This window comes from Adiantum capillus-veneris, chromosome 8 (genome assembly GCF_014529385.1).
Source record: "Adiantum capillus-veneris isolate H3 chromosome 8, ASM1452938v2, whole genome shotgun sequence".
NCBI lineage: Eukaryota > Viridiplantae > Streptophyta > Polypodiopsida > Polypodiales > Pteridaceae > Adiantum > Adiantum capillus-veneris.
The window spans coordinates 60,671,038-60,682,302 of NC_140938.1; positions in this window are offsets into that span (position 1 = coordinate 60,671,038).

Below are 11,265 nucleotides of genomic sequence, written 5' to 3' on the forward strand. Positions count from 1 at the left end.
TCTGTACCCTTATTGAGATTCTTTAACTCATCTTGCTTCACCCTAGCTGATCCTCCAAATATTTTATTGTAAATCTTTTCAGCCAACTCTCTTGCTTCCTTTTCCTCTATCTATAAGGCCTCCTTTGGATTAGGATTTGAATTTTGATCCACCATCTACACCAACTCTGATCCCTGTATTATCTGCCCAGGTAATAAGTCAAAATCTACCTGTTCTTCCTGTTCATCCTTTTTCTGGATACCTTCAACATCAACTTCAAATATTGGTATAATGGTTGGACTTGCTTTAAAAAATGCTTCTTCTTCATCATCCCCCACTTCTTCTGCCTAGTTAATTGTTTGAGCATGCAATGGTATTTCCTTAAAAGGAATGTTCTTTCTCTCAAGCATCCGAATTGCAATTTCTTGCTTTCGTTTCTTTATGACAACTTCATTCTTCTCAGTCCAATCCTGCTTGACTTTAGCCAATCTGAACCAGGGCCTCCCCAACAACATATCATAGGAGGTATCACCTCTCTCCATCTTCAACACAACAAAACTCACCTGAAACTAAGTTCCTACAATGTAAATAGATTGATGTCTCAATATTACTGATGGTTGAACTCTCTTCTCATCCACCATCTTCACCTGAAATGATGCTGGCTGCAATTCTCCCAACCCCATTTTATAATACACCAACTTTGCCAGAATGTTGACTCCAGATCCTCCATCCAATAATACTTCATGAAACAAAGTGCTATGAATTACCGCTTTTATAACAAGAAATACAAAGTCGACATCTATTGGATCAACTTTGTTCACTAATGGCTCAAGTATGCTATTTGTTTGAATTGGATACTCCCTTGATAGCAATCTATTCAACAATTTTTCTTTGAAGGCTAGAACCATACATAATAACTGATTTAAGGACATCTGTAATGGAGAGTTTACTAATGCTTCAAACCAGTCCTTGCCATCTTTTTTAATCAAGGGTCTCTCATAGTGCTGTTGCAATTGATCCCCATGAACATCTGAAATACTATCATCCACATTTTGATTCTTTTGGTCCTTCTGCACTTGTTTCTAAACCTGGTCTCTGATTCCTTTTTGTTCCTTCCAATCAATAGGACCTTTAGTCTTAGACCTTGTAACAACCATTACATCTATCTCTTGGTTCTCCCCACATTGATTACAATCACAAGCCCATTCATCACAATGCTCTTGATATGGAAACTCTACATTCTTACTAAGGAACACATTTGATGTTTGTTTCTCATCAATGTCAATAATGATGACATTTGCTTGAGCTGGTGGTTGATGTTGGTGTTGCTGCTGTGGGTTAGCTTGCTGATTATCTTGGTTGCAGGGTACAACTGGCATCCCTCTCTCCTCTCTATGCTTGACCCACAAAGCGCAATTTAGACCAACTCAATGATCTGGTGCTGAAAAATACACACATGGCATGATGCCTGGTGGTATTCTCTGATTATTATCCTGATTTCTCCAAGGTGGTCTTGGAGGTCTCTAAAATGGTGGACTCCCTCTAAATGGAGCTATTTGATTTGTTTCAACATCATTTCTCTATCTGCCTGTTTGTGGAGCTGATCTACTCCTATTATTAGGGTTGTACTAACACTGGGCTATGTTATGCCCTTCCCTTTCACAAATCTGACGTAGGGTAAAAAGGGATCCTCTACCCGCTAAGTAAAATTGACTAATGACTATGACTTTATCTCTTCTAACTCATAGTCGAGGATGACTATGATTTCAAGAGAGAGGTAATGTCATAAAATCTAATATCTAACCAACCCAAATGATTTTAACATATTAAACTGATCACTTAATATGGGAGAATAAATGGGAACAAGGGTTAAGATATATATGTGCTTATAGATCTATTTCAACACGGGGCCAATGGTAAAGGGGCCCAAATGAGAAATGGCCTATCAAAGAGCAAGGCTAACCAATGGAGCAAAAGACCTTAGGGTTGATCATTAAAGCCTCCAAAGGTAAGTGTTAAAAGCCTTAAGACATTGTCTTTAATTTTTAAACTTTAGTCAATTAAGGTCCAAGCAGACAAGGGGCAGCTTGCTTAAGCAAGGGTTGTGCTTAAGCAGGGGGCCCTCCTGCTTACCAAGTTCAGAGAACTTGCTACAAACGAAGGGGAGATCCCTACAAAGGAGGGAGGTGAGTAGTGTGTGTGCACCTCACCAAGGGCCCATACTCTCATGATAGGAAAGGGGCCACATGTCAGGTGTAGAGGCACACTGCTCAAGCAGGCAAGGGCTGTGCTTAAGCAAGGGGGGTGCTAGCTTAACCTCACAAGAGGGAAAGAAGGACACTTTTCAAGAGGCTACACACCTTGCCCTAAAGGGAGCCAAGCTCTCATTGGCTAGAGGGCTACATGGCCCAATGAGCTTCAAGGGAAGCCTAGAAAAGGGGGTCGACCAAGCTACCTCTCTCTCTCTCTCTCTCTCTCTCTCTCTCTCTCTCTCTCTCTCTCTCTCTCATTTGAGCCTCTGTAAGGTCTCCGACCCCGAGCTAAAAGAACACCATTGTACCATGAAACAATCATAATGGAAAAAGTTCATATTTTTAGCAGTTTTCCAAAATTTGTCGATGCCATGATTTTTAGAATGTCATAAAGCTTCCAAAAGTGAATTTAAATAATTTTTGTGGAAATTTTTCAAAAATAGTAAGTTTTTGGTCACCCGACCCGTCAGTTTTGACTGTCTCGAAAAACTACACCCGTACCCCAAATTTGAAAAAAATGCATTTTCGGACGCCGAGGGATGCTAAATATGGCAGGTACCCAGGTTAATACACCTTAGTTAGAGCTTAGTATAGCAAGTTCCAGCATTAAATTCTGATTCGTATTGCCCGTCTTAGGTTAAAATTAATTTTTCCTAAAGTTGTGAGGGGAGGCACAGGGACTCGGGGGCTGTGTGGGAACTGGCTCCAGGCCACTGCAGACTGAGTTTCGATGGGTCTTTTTTCACCTCGATTCAGTTCCTTTTAACCTTTCCATCTCCCTTCACACTCCTTCTGTTGGTGGATACAACCTAAAGTTTGTGTGGAAAAGGGATCTGCTTAAACTGCCTTCGTTGGAATTTATTAAGAGAAATAGTAATAGACCACACAAAACAACACTTAGCACCTATATCAGCCTACTCTATCTAATCATATACTCTTCCTCCAACTATCTCCTTGCCTGGGAGGACATTAAACTACTTATAAATAAGTATTGCAATAACGGGTTCAGTAGAAACCAAATTGTCCATAAAATTATACAATCATTGACTCAGCATAACTGGCCTGGGTTACATTTTAAACATGAAAGTCTCATTTCTTTAAGGGAAAATTACCAAAATACCCCTCTAATTTGTGGAAATTCCCAAAATACCCTTGTATCTATTTTGGTTGGATTGTTTAAGATTTTTCCTTTTTGATAATTGAGATCCGTTTTTGCATGCTTAACATGTAATTTGCCACAAATTACCTCGCAAGAAAATGCAATTATGTCTAAAGATAATGAAGCAATTCATCTCCAAAGCCTACATAATCGACTCAAATTTTGGATTTAGCATCTTATATTGATAAGCAATGAGCCTTCTTATGAAAAGCTACAAATTTTTTAATCTTTGGAGAAATTTAATTTCACAACCAGGGGTATTTTGGGAATTTTGGAAAATTTGAAGGGCATTTTGGGAATTTATGACAAAATATTGGGGGTGTTTTGGGAATTTTTGAAATTTGAGGGGTATTTTGGGAATTTCCACAAATTAGAGGGGTATTTTGGTAATTTTCCCTTTCTTTAATTAGGTAGTAGGTCCATCCACAATGGGCCTACTATCTACCATGTGTTTGGTGCCTGGGACAGGGCGGGTACACACACACACACACACACATTTTAGCATTAGCCGAGTTTGATATGTTTAGCTTCACCATATTAGGTGGCCACTGTGGGAACTACCCTTCTGGGAAAAGGGGTTTTCTTACAAAGTAGGGTGGTTTTACTGCCTATGATATCACTTGCCGTGAAGGCATCGCGAATGGCTCTCTCACTCTACCTATTGGTGGCCTTGTTGTAGCTATGGGGATCTCTGCATTCATGCACTCTGCTCATCACACGAACCGGACAATCGTCCTCCTTCCTCTATTTAAAGAGGTGAGGGTGCATCTTTACCCCTCACTTAGCTTTTGGTTGGTTATTCTACTTACATTAAGTACAAATTAAGTTGTTGTGATACTGTGAAGAATGGAGCTTGCAACACAGGTGACTCAAGTTGGCTTCTCCTCCTTTGCATATAAATTTTGCACACTGATGATTATTATATTATAAAAAGGGGGTGCTAATGCACTATGTTTCTTTACATTGCTACCTATTTTGGTATGGTCATTTGAAATATTGTTTTTTCTCTACATAAACGACTCGTGGTGGTTGGGAACCTGGTTAGGCTAGGAGAATAGAGATGATGTTTTTTTTGGGGGGGCATAAATAGTTTACATTTCTGTGCTTGACTAATCTCACCATACTGGCTATGGTGTTACCACATGGCTTAACACTAGAATGGTAACCTAACAGGACATAAAAGTGTCCTTTCAAGGTTTTGGGAAAACATTCCAAAACCATAGTAGATCCACTCATTTTGAAAAATCCTTTCATGAGCTTATCGTTCAATAACTACTACATATGGAAAAAATAAGAAACTTGTAATTTTTCTCATCCCTTGGTCACTACAAGCCTCCAAAGTTGATGGACCAGTGCATTTTGCCCAAAACAGCAATTTCTTACGGTTGATTGCATATAAATAAGAGTGGGGATTTTTGTAGGACATGAGATAAAATGCCCCGTTAACTTCAATGGGTTGGTGACCAAAACATATGGTTGCTTTTACCTCACTAATTTGTTTTTTGGGCAAAACAATAGGTACAAAAAGGTTGCATTTTTGCCATTCTGTGGACCTATCATCAAAGTTTCTATAGTCACGCTCAATACATATACTATATACATGTTTTATTAGTTCCCTTTGGTCCTTTGGATTCAAAAGGAGCCATGGATCATGTCAAAAGGATAATGGATCTCTTACAATTGGAACCTTGGGGGCAATGATAAAGTGCTAAATACAACAAACATGAAAAAATTGGGTTTAGCATTATGACCTCTAGAAACCCATAGAAACTACTCAATATCTAGCCAAGTTTGTAGTCTATGATTATATATGGTTAGTACCTACAAAATACACACAATTGGCGTAAGAAACTAGCAATATTGAGAAAGTTATACTTGCTACTCTAAAATGTATCGTATTCTTTAGCAATCAAAAAACTCAACCATCATCATATACTATGCTATATAGCATAGTAGGTCCCCCAAAACTCAAGGAAGATTAGCTTTATGTTATACATTACACTTACACAATCAAAAATGAATTTGGATACCAAGAAAGCCACCAAAAAAATCATAAAAGTGCTAATTTTGGCCAAAAAACAGGATTATGCAATTCTTGTAAATTGGTCATAACTTTAAATTTTAACACTTAGCTCTCCCTACAAGCATCAAAACATGTTGAGAACTATGAAAGCCTAACCTCTAGCCATCTAAACCTCAAAAACATGAAGTTTAGAGTGGTAAGTTGCCAAAATTTGGAAAAAAGCCAAAAACAAGACCCGTTTTTTCACACAATTTAGGTTCAAAAATGTTGTGCAAGAGTAAGGTTAATGGTGAGATCGATACTCCAAAAAAAATGCTAAGTTTTTTTCAGCTCATAAGGCAACTTGGATATATAGCACCTAGAAATTCATTTTCATAGTCTTCAAATAATTCAAGCAAAATGGTCACTTAATAGGACACAAAAGTGTCCAAGGACATAAAAGTGTCCTGTTACCATTCCAGTGTTAACAAATAGAGCCATGATTGACAACAGTACTGTTGGAATTAGGGTTGCAGAGAAACACACACAGCTTGGAGAAGACGAAGGAAGCTCAAGGCACACAATAGAGAGTGTTTTACTTAGTGTGCAATGGAAAGATAGATAGCCCTAGAGTGATAGGCGTATATACAATGCTCGGGGGAAAAAACCTCCTAAAGAGGGAAAAAATGCCCCGGCGGTCCTAGTGTGTTCACACACATCACTACCACATGTATATGGTAACAAATCCCCCCTGGAGTGATGCGGTGAACGAGAGATGGCACATGAGTAAAGGGAAGTGCCATGCCCTGAGGACAGGATCAGTCCACAAAGGGGAGTAAGCCCAAAGCTTTGCGGAAAGCTTCAAGCTTCTCACGAGACAATGCCTTTGTGAAAATATTTGCAAGGTTGTCCTCTGTTGGCACATAAGCCAAGTTGATCTCTCCTGCTGAGAGCCTCTCCTTGAAATAGTGGTAATGCACCTCAATGTGCTTTGTGCGAGCATGAAAAACTGGGTTCCTCGCAACTGCCAATGCGCTCTGACTGTCAGTGTAGATAGTGTTGGCAGTGTCCTGTCCAACACCCAAATCAGCCATAAGGCGTCTGAGCCATACACACTCAACCGTAGCTGTGAAGACTGCCCTGTACTCAGCCTCACAACTCGAAGTGGCCACAGTAGGTTTCTTCTTGCTCAACCATGATATACATGAACTGCCAAGCATGAAACAAAAACCACTTGTGGACACTCGCGTGTCAAAACAACCAGGCCAATCTGAGTCCGAAAAAGCATGTAAGTCTGGCGGCAATGATCCCCCCTTGGGATAAAACAAGCCAAGATGTAAAGTGCCACTAAGGTAGCGGAAAATCCTCTTGACAGCCTGCCAATGCTTAGACCCTGGGCTATGCATAAATCTGCTGACTTGTGAGACTACAAACTGAATATCCGGCCTCGTGTTGCATACATAAATGAGGCAGCCAACAACAGTTTGGTAAAGAGTGACATCAGCAGGATCGCTAGGATCATGTAGACTCAACTTCAAACCTGTTTCCATGGGAGTGGCAATAGGTTTGCAATCCTCAAGTCCAAACTTACATAGCAATGTCTCTATGTAACTTTTCTAACACAAGGCAATACCACCATCACACTGCTTAAACTGTATACCCAAATAATGATGCAACAGCCCCAAATCTTTCATCTTGAAAGTAGCATTCAAATCAGCCTTAAATTCAGCAATATGTCTCTCATTTGGTCCAGTGATCAGCAAATCATCAACATAAAGAACCACGATGATAAATACATCACCCTCACGCTTTACATACAATGTGCTTTCTGTTGGACTGTTACGAAAGCCTTGTTTGACCATATGAGTGTCAGCTTTCTCATACCAAGCACGAGGAGATTGCTTCAACCCATACAAAGCCTTGTTACATTTGCACACTTTGTCCTCTTGTCCTTTTATGACAAAACCGCGAGGCTGCGTTACATAAACTTCCTCAAATATGTCACCATTCAAGAAAGCAGTAACAATGTTTGATTGATGTACATCCCAACCAAAATGAGCTGCCAACGCACATAGAAAACGCACAGTAGTCATATGACAAGTGGGAGCAAAAGTCTCTTCATAATCTATACCTTTTTGCTGTGCACAACCCTTTGCAACAAGTCGAGCCTTATGGCGATTGATCTCACCATCCGGTTTGCGTTTCAACTTGTAAACCCACTTTGTACCAATGGCCTTTTTGCCAGGAGGCAAATCACATAAAGTCCATGTGTCATTTTCTATAAGTGCATCATATTCTGATTGCATGGCAGCCATCCAATTTTTTGAATTCTGTGCTTCATCAAAAGACAGAGGCTCCTCAACATCATGTAAACTAGACAGAGCCAAAGCATAAAAATCTGATGCATAAGATGCATGGCGAGAGCCTGAACAAGTACGACTAGACAAAGGTGCATCCAATTTACTGTCACGCAAAGTGTGCACCAGCCATTTTGGCTCATTTTCAGCCCTTTCCTCATCATGTACATCTGCATCAGTAATAGGCCGATCTAAAACATTTTCAGAAACCCCCATAGGCTGTATATTTGCCTCATTGGAACTTACATTCATATTTCCACCACTAAAAAGAGGCAACAAAGTGTCATAAATGTCCTGTGAGCTTACATTACTGTCTCTAGTACATGACAGCAAGGGCTGAACAGAATCTTCCACAAACACTACATCCCGAGAAACCAGAATACGTTTTGTTTGTGGATGATACAACCTGTAACCTTTGCTTTCAGCACTATAACCAACAAAAATACATTTGACAGCCTTATCATCCAAGTTTTTGCACTGCACTTGTGGCACCAAAGCATATGCCAAACAGCCAAAAACACGCATGTGCTCAATAGAAGGTTTTCTATCATGCCATGCTTCATATGGAGTAATAGACTGCAAAGCTTTTGTAGGACACCTGTTAAGTACATAAGTGGCACACATGATGGCCTCAAGCCAAAAAGAATGCGGTAATGCTTGACTTTTGACCATACATCGTGCCATTTCCGTCAGTGACCTATTTTACCCAAAATACAGCCTTCACAAACATGTTTGACAGGTGCTTCAAGAGGCGGCAAAGAAGCAACCATATCAGATTTCTGCAAACGCAGCAAACTGGAAAAATTCAGATGACCAAAACGTGCATGCTAAAGTTTTGCATCTGAAATAGCCCTTGAATCTGCAACAGCATTTGCAAAATTTTGTCCACACTTGTCATACAAAGTGAGCTTATACAGCCCATGGCACAAAACCCTAGATGCAACAATTTCATCACCAAAACTGAGATCATGAACTATACATCTGTCATCCACAAATTTGACTACAAGTCCAAGTCTAGCAAGTGCGTATACAGATAAGAGATTCTTCTTGATCCCAGGTACATAAAGTGCATCAACAAGTGTAAAGGAACTGCCATTAGCAGCAGTGAGCACAATCTTTCCAACTCCCTGAACTGGATAAGAGGCGCTGTTGTCACAAGTGACTGAATTCCCATGAGGGACAGACTCGAGAGAGGTAAACAATTCACGATGTGAGGTAATGTGCTTTGTAGCACCACTGTCGAAATACCACACATGTGAATCTGCAGCAACGACTGACAAGCATGCATCATGGACAGCAGGATTGTAAGTGCACTCTGCACTAAAAGCCCATTCTGCATCAACATCAGCAACACAGTCTCCTTTCACAGAAGACTCAACAATGGCTGCATTTGTAGTGGAACCAGCATTTGCAGTGGAACCACCCTCTTTCTTCTTAGCCTCTTTGGCCTTCAACTTAGGACACGACTTGATCAAGTGATCATTGGCTTTACAATAATGGCAACACATCTTCTTTTTGCCCTTATCACCATAATTTCCAGACGAAGTACTACCAGCAGAAGCATTAGGAACATAATTTTTTCCACTCGCAGTAGAACCATAAGAAGTGGCTGCATTGCTGTTACCACCCTTTCTTTGAGAAGCAATAAAAGCCTGTTCAACTGCACGCTGCCTAGTCCTGTTTTTTCTGGAAAGTGACTCTTGCAACAGCAATGTGCATAATGCATCAAACTTGACAACTTCAGGATTTCCTTGGGTCATCAGTCTACTAGCAAAAGTCTGGTAGGAATCTGGTAAGGCATCAAGAACAGTCTGCACAAGGGAACTGTCTGAAATGACTTCACCTGCAGAAATAAGCTTCTCATTGATATCCTTGACACTAGCAAGGAAAGTGTCCATATCATCTTCCTCATGCATAATCTTCGACTCCATCTCTTTACGCAGCAAAGCAATTTTAGCCTCATTGCGGCTTGCATAAAGACCTGCTAAAATATCCCAAGATTGTTTTGCAGATTTTGCAGAACGGATGTGAGGAACAATGGTGCGCTTGACAGACAACGCAATCAATGCATGAGCCTGCGCATCCTTAACATCCCAACGAGCTTTTTTTGCCGTATGCAAAACAACTCTAACAGCTGCAATCCTTGCAGCAAGACCCGCAACATCCTCAACATCGCCTACATCCTCAGAACCAGGACGTACATCAATGCCCTGCACAATGTTCCAGACACCCTTTGACACAAGAATATGTTGCATCATATAAGCCCACATAGGGTAGTTGTCCCCATCGAACCTGTCCTCAGCAGCAAACATCTTGAACACATATGTGTTGCTGTTGTCAGCCATGGTAAATGCTACACCTGATGTGAAAACTGCCCGAAAATAGGAGAAATGGAGCAGGAACAACCTGTGCTATATAGCACAAACCATAGAAGACTGTAAGGCACCTGTTATGCAGAAAACGACACTGATAGAAATTCTGCACAAAATGACGAAATAGCCTGTGCAGTACTGCCTGTAGTGGAAACGGAGGCTGAAATGAGCCCAAATCAAAATTCTGAGCATACCGAGCTCTTTGACCTCTCCCAAAATTTTTGTTGACCTGCGAACACTCGCCAAAGCTCACTGAAATCGGAGAAAGTGAGCAGGTGTGTGCTGGAGCGGCTGGCGACTAAGCCCGGAAGGACGTGACCTGCTCTGATACCAATTGTTGGAATTAGGGTTGCAGAGAAACACACACAGCTTGGAGAAGACGAAGGAAGCTCAAGGCACACAATAGAGAGTGTTTTACTTAGTGTGCAATGGAAAGATAGATAGCCCTAGAGTGATAGGCGTATATACAATGCTCGGGGGAAAAAACCTCCTAAAGAGGGAAAAAATGCCCCGGCGGTCCTAGTGTGTTCACACACATCATTACCACATGTATATGGTAACAAGTACTGTTGTTGACTGTGATACACACTGGCTTTTCTTGTGCTATCTACTGGTTTAAAGGGTAGTTTCATTTTGATAATGATGCTATAGATAATGTGGTTCTTTATGAGGTCTCAGCTGGATATAAACATAACCTGGTTGAGGTCCATGGTTGGGTGGAAAATATATATGGTCATGGTATTTGAGCATGGCTATTTTACCATTCCACTAGTTTTTTCAGGTTGCTGCTAAATTACGTAATTACTGTAGGTTTCGGATATGAGGTACCACCTGTTGCTATTTAAAATCTCTAAAAAAAAATGGGGTTTTTTGAAGGACTGCTCTACGTCAACATTGAATTTCTTAGGGGGATTGTGCTGCCACTTTACGCAGCATGGCAAGAACTCTGTCGGCAGTAACCGGACATACTTTGGGGGCTTACTGAGCATCAAAATACCTTGTGATTTACTTGATATTATTGCTTTTACATAGGTTTTTTAGCACTATCATAAGAAGCCTTGATAAGTCTCATATATTCCTTGGCTATGGGTACATACATGGGTGATGGTGTTCTTCTGTCCTACTGCGCACTGATTTTGGTAGG